We start from the raw sequence: 6,007 nt of genomic DNA, 5'->3' as shown, positions 1-6,007 counted from the left end.
TTAGAAGTCAAGTCTTGAAAATGTGCACAACATGTTCAAAAAGGTCCCACAAGTCAGATTTGAAGGTGGAGTCAACACTTGAAAATTTTGCTAAGTCTTAACTGCCATTTCAGTTTGAATGGGCCGACTTTGGCTTGATATAACTCTTAATCCATGGAGAACTGGCTATTGATTGCTAAACCAAAGTTGTAGCCCTACTATAACTCTACAACTTTCATGAACATTGTTTCCACTGATTCGCCACGAATTGAGAAATCAAACACAATCAATTAACGCTGTCAGTCGGTGAATGGAGCACTGAATGGCGAGCTACAGTGTTCACCGATTCAGAAAACGCTCGACGCGTGTGTGCCGCGCGTCGCCGGTCGCCTGAGCTTGCTGCCACGCGCCGCGGACGCCTTGGCAAGGCCAGCCACGACGGGCACACTCACACGCACCTGCCCGACCAGTTCGCAGTTCAAATTTTCATTTGCATCGCCTCCACCGCAAGCAGCGACCGAGCTCAGCGCCCGCCATTGCTGCCGAGCGAGCTTCGCCGTCGCCGAGCTCACGAACCACTCCAAAAACGCGAACTCCGTCTTCACCATAGCTCCACCGTGTGCTCCTCTGCCTCGTCCACCTCACCGTGGAGCTGTAAAGTCAAGGTAGAGGCCGTGCTTCTTCTTCTCCGTGGCCGTGCACCATTTCCGGCAAGAGCTCCGTCGAGCTCTCGCGCGCTCGCCACCGCGTCGCGACTCACTCCATCTCATCCACAGATTCCCCACCATCTCCTTTACCTCATCCACCCTCTAGTAGAGCCTATCGAACGGAGTTGATGGCTCATTCGCCGAATCTGCCGCCGCCATGACTCGACCTCACCGGAGATCGAGCTCACCGTGGCTGGAGCACTTGAGGCTTCCCCTTTCCCATTTTTCTTCTCGGATAGTTTCTCCATGTAACCGTGTAACTCATACCGTGCTTGGGTGGGGCAATGTAGGCTCGCCGTCGTCGGAGTTCCACCGCAGCCTCGTCGCCGTCCGCCGTGCACGTCGTCGCTGTAGGTAGAGGCCGGTAGAGACCGAACCCGAGGCACCCACGGGTGCGGCTCGTCGTGGTGAGCACGACGGTGGCTCTGGTTTCGCCGGAGACGTAGCCGCCGGTGAGCTACGCCATGCCCGCGCCGTCGCAGCCGCTGTGCTCTGTTTTCCTTTCACTTACATGCGGGCCCGGCTGACTGACGGGCCCCGCTTGTCAGTGACTGAGTTAGAAAAGATAGTTCAAAAATTCCAGTTTTTAGTGCTATTTTGTAAATTTTGTAACTCCTAATTGGTAGCTCCAAATTGAGTACTTCCAATTTTGTTAGACTCACAGTTAGGTCTAGTATTTAAGAAAATTATGTCTTGAACACATTATGTAGAAATTTTGGATGAATTAAATAGGAACTTGAAAAGTGTTTTTGAATGCATGCAAACTTGTTTAAATCATATCTTGAGTTTCTGTGATCCAAAAATTATGAAATTTTGTGGGTAAGCTAGTATTGTGTAGTAGAAGCTCTGGTTAAAATTTGAGGGTCATTGCATGTGTAGTTTTTGAGTTATAGATTTTCCTTTTATTATTGGTAGATACTTGTGTGAATTTTTGTAAATTATCTATGAATCCTATGGTCATGAAACTTGGTAGGTAGTATCTTGGTACCTTATAGATGCTAGGAAAAATATGAAATCTGTTGCTTGACACTTTTCACTAAGGTTTCCTAATTATGCCAATTTAAGCCATTATGCCTTATCATTTTTGTGTAGGCTTTTATACTTGCTCAAATGGTGTGAAATTTTTATGGTAGTCTACTTAGAGCATGTAGTGTCTACTGTAATGTTTGTAGAATTAATGGGGTAGTTTTCATATATGTTTACTATTTCCACTAATTAATTAAATAAATTAAGAAAGGTAGTAAAAGAAATGTTTTGGTGATGAACACTTTACTTTCTGGTGTTCTTATGATATGTGTGATGAGATAGTAAAGTTGGTTTTGTCTAATTATATGTTTACATCATAAGTTGCTAATTATTTGTTTGCATTATGTCCCTCTGGACAGATCTGGGGACTTTGAAAGGTTCCCCATGATATTTTGGGTTTCTGTGAATGAGTTGAATACAAGAGTTGTAGATAAATTAGGTAGCTAGCTCCTGTCAAAATTTGAGGGCATTTGGCCCAGTAGTTTAGAAACTACAGCTGTTTAAAGTTAGGTTGCAGTTTTTGCTGATTCTCTGCCTTGTGAGGATAGACTTCTGTTGATTGATGAATTCGACCTGGTAAAGGTTTGAATCATGCTTTGAGGTCTGAAAATGTTTTGTAGACAATTTTATAAGCTTTCCAGATTGTCTTGTTGCATATCAATTGGATTTATAAATCTCCAGTTATAGCTAGTTTACTGCACCGCTACATAGTATTCATTTTGCTGAAATACAATTGCGTGAGTGTATGTGGTTGCAATGTTCTCGTTGATTGTTTAGGGGTTAGTCTAACTTGAGAATATGCTTAGGTGCAGGTGCTAGGTCATTAACGGAAGATGAGCAATTATACCTTAGGTTGTATAAACGTGGTAAGTGAAAGTGATTTGAATAGGGCTTAAGTTGGAATATGCAAACTACAGCGAACATGTGCATTCCCCGAGCATCCCCGACATTCGTACATGTGCATCCATGATATTTATCTTGCGCATTCATGCAATAGGTGTGCCGGAGGGAGTGACGTTGCTAGAGTTCGAGGGAGCCAACCAGGAGGAGGAACCCGAAGTGCAGGAAGCCGACGAAGCAGTCGCCGTGGAGGAATTGCCCGAGTGCCCTGACCATCAGCCTTCCTCGTTCCTGAAAGGCAAGCCCCGGAGCATATTAAGCCTCCTATGTTTTCACAAATACATTGAGTATCTTTTATTGTTGATGATGCATTAAGTATAGGAATTGGTTGGAACCAATTGCTGCATTATATATCCTTCCTTGTCCAGATATCGCACTGGAATCCTATTTAAGTCCAGGACGGGTTAAATGCTTAGCCATGCTTAGTGCAGTAGAAGTCAGGTGATTTCCTGTCACCTGCGAGCTTTAGGATGAGGTGGATCACGGTTGGCTATATTTGCTATCGTGGAAAAGAACCATGTAAATAATGAATTAAGACCGGGCGGGGTCTTGTGTAGGTTTGAACATAGTGACTCCGTCTGAGTCGTTTAAGGACCGATACGCTGTACGTCCTCATGTCATGTTGAACGCAGCCTAACACTTAGCTGGCCAGATAAGTCGTTCCGACCGTGAAGCCTAGTAGCTCGATTCAGGCCGGGAACGCGAGCAGTGGCAGCACTCTGGAGGTAGTAAGGATGTGCGGAGAGCCATTGGCATAAGTCCAAGGCGGGTTAGAGTCCCGAACAACCTTGGCAGAGTGGTTCTCTAAGAATGCCGATCTGTTCGGACCCGTGACTCCTGAATTGTACCAAAGGTGACTTGTTGCGACCCTGACGGGGGAAGCAGGGTTTGTGTTTAGGAATACCCCTCCAGCTGGATAGGAATCGATTCGAATCGCCGTCTCTCCCGGATAGTGAGAACTTGACTTGAGCAGCGGCAACGTAGATTCACTAAATATAAAGATATGGTTAAATGATGATGAGAATGATGATGAGCCATGAAATACCTGATATGGTTATTATTGTTTGCAACTAAATCAAATGATTGATTAGTATAGGTGCTAATATAGATGGTAGGAAATGGCTAAAAGTCACTGCTAGTATAGGCGGATAATGATTATGATTACTCAAGCTTTTATGCAAAAAGGTTGTCAGCTCAGCTCCATCAAATAAAGCCTTGCATAATCCTTGGTGTCACTTTATTTCTGGTTTACGACGGGTAAGTCTGGCTGAGTACATTCTTGTACTCAGGGTTTATCCCACCATGTTGCAGGTGAAGTTCTCGGCCTGTTGAAGATGGTGGCTAACCGCCGGTGGGCTCGGTGATTCTATACTTACTTCTCATCTATATGCTTTTGTCGGATGATGTCACTTATGCTAGCAATATATTTGGAACTTATAGTAATGTAATCATTGGAAAGCTCTGTTGTTTTCACTAAGCGGTTTTAAAACCAAACTTGTACTATTATTTGTGAATCCATTTGTAATATTATTTTCTGCTGCAACCCTGTGTATGTGATGTGTATTTGCTTAATCCCGCGATCTTGGTTGTGACATTGATTTACCGAGGTCTTTCGGGACACTCGGCGGACTACCAGGTTTATATGAGTGAAAGTATGCGCGTGTCAACGTGTTAGCGGGGACAGCCGTACTTGATCTTGTATAAATTGGGCGGTTCTGTTACAGCTGGTATCAGAGCTAGATTCAACATTAAACATGTCTTACGGCTATTTAAAACAAAAGTTTTTGTTGTAAAAATGGTTTTCAAACTTATAATTATATATATAAGTGTTCAAAAATCAAAAATTTTATGGTATACTGGTGATCACATCCTTTATAGCCCACTTAAGGACTTCTAGGTGGCTTATATATAATTACTAACTTGGGGGAATTGATTGTCTCTATTTCATCGTCCATGCGGCGTGATATTGCATGGATGCCATTCGTTTGAATGGTAATGTATGGATCAATTGCCTCTACGCTAAGGTAAGAGTGAGCTGTGAGAGCATGACCGTCCAACCGTCGGTCTAGGGGAGAGCTAGTTGTGGTTACTGGAGTATTTACATGTTGCATACATGTATATATGAAAGTACTTAATTGTGGGTACATTTGTCGGGTAGCTTGGATACCGAAGTATATATATCGGGGGATGTATATATGGAGAGTATCTTAGTACTACTTGTGTAATTAGCATTATATCTTGTTGGGTTGGGCTGCAATGAAGTTTTTCTGCAGGTACGCTAACAACGCACCGTGTAGATCGACTAGTTACCGCTAATTGAGAGAACGTATGAATGCCACCGTATAGTCCGCTAAAGCTTAAATTTTCTTAGGTTTGGGAGGACGTATGGAACGAGCATGCATCATATTCACTCATGACATTCATATTGCATGACTCCCTCCCTTATAATTGCTTATCCCAAGTATAAAGTGAAATCTCTCGGCAAGAAGTTAGAAGGAGAGGAATACCCAGAAGAAGTCCAAGGTGTCTCCAATGTGGACAGTAATCACTTCGATGAGTAGTTCATTAGCAAGTCTCACGAGTTAAGCTTTTGCAGTCATACTGGTAATGTACTTTAATTCGCTCCCTTCGGGATGCGTAACGTTGGTGAAGTTTAAAACATGTCATGTTGGAATGCACTGCATATGGCGCTAGTAATCTACTTGATGATGTGGGGATTGGAGAATGAATTATTGCCTCTATTTATTGTATGAAGTTTTCATTCTCGTCAGTAAATATAGTTTGGCACGATTGTATTGTTCCTCTCCAATGTGCTGACATCATCAATAATTACTGGTTGCGCATTGTGCAGATGCCTCGTACTCGTTCCACCGGTGCGAGTGATGATGATGATCTTCCGCCACCACCACCCACACCCACGGAACTAATAGCAATGCTTGCGGAAGGACAGTGCACTATGGCCGAGGCCCTCCGTACGATTGCGAATCATGATGGCCGTGGTCCACGCCAAGGACCGGATCCAAATCAGTACAGTGATTTCAAGGATTTCCTTAACACGAAACCCCTAATCTTCAAGGAGGCTGAGGAGCCTCTACAAGCTGATGAGTGGTTGAATACTCTCAAGCAGAAGTTCCGTCTGCTCTGCTTGACTGAGGTGCTAAAAACTGAGTACGCATCGCACCAACTTCATGGGCCTGCTGGCATTTGGTGGAGTCATCATCGGTCCACTATGCCTGCTAATGCCCAAATCACATGGGATCAGTTCAAGTCTGCTTTCAGGGGAAATTACATTCCTCCTGGTCTTATGGCGATCAAACATACAGAGTTCATGAAGCTGACTCAGGGAAACAAGAGCCTAAACGAATACCTGCAAGCTTTCAACAACCTTGCAAGGT

The sequence above is a fragment of the Miscanthus floridulus genome, chromosome 8 (assembly GCF_019320115.1).
Source record: "Miscanthus floridulus cultivar M001 chromosome 8, ASM1932011v1, whole genome shotgun sequence".
In the NCBI taxonomy this organism is placed as follows: domain Eukaryota; kingdom Viridiplantae; phylum Streptophyta; class Magnoliopsida; order Poales; family Poaceae; genus Miscanthus; species Miscanthus floridulus.
The sequence above is the reverse complement of the archived record's forward strand: the minus strand, read 5'-3'. Positions refer to the sequence as shown.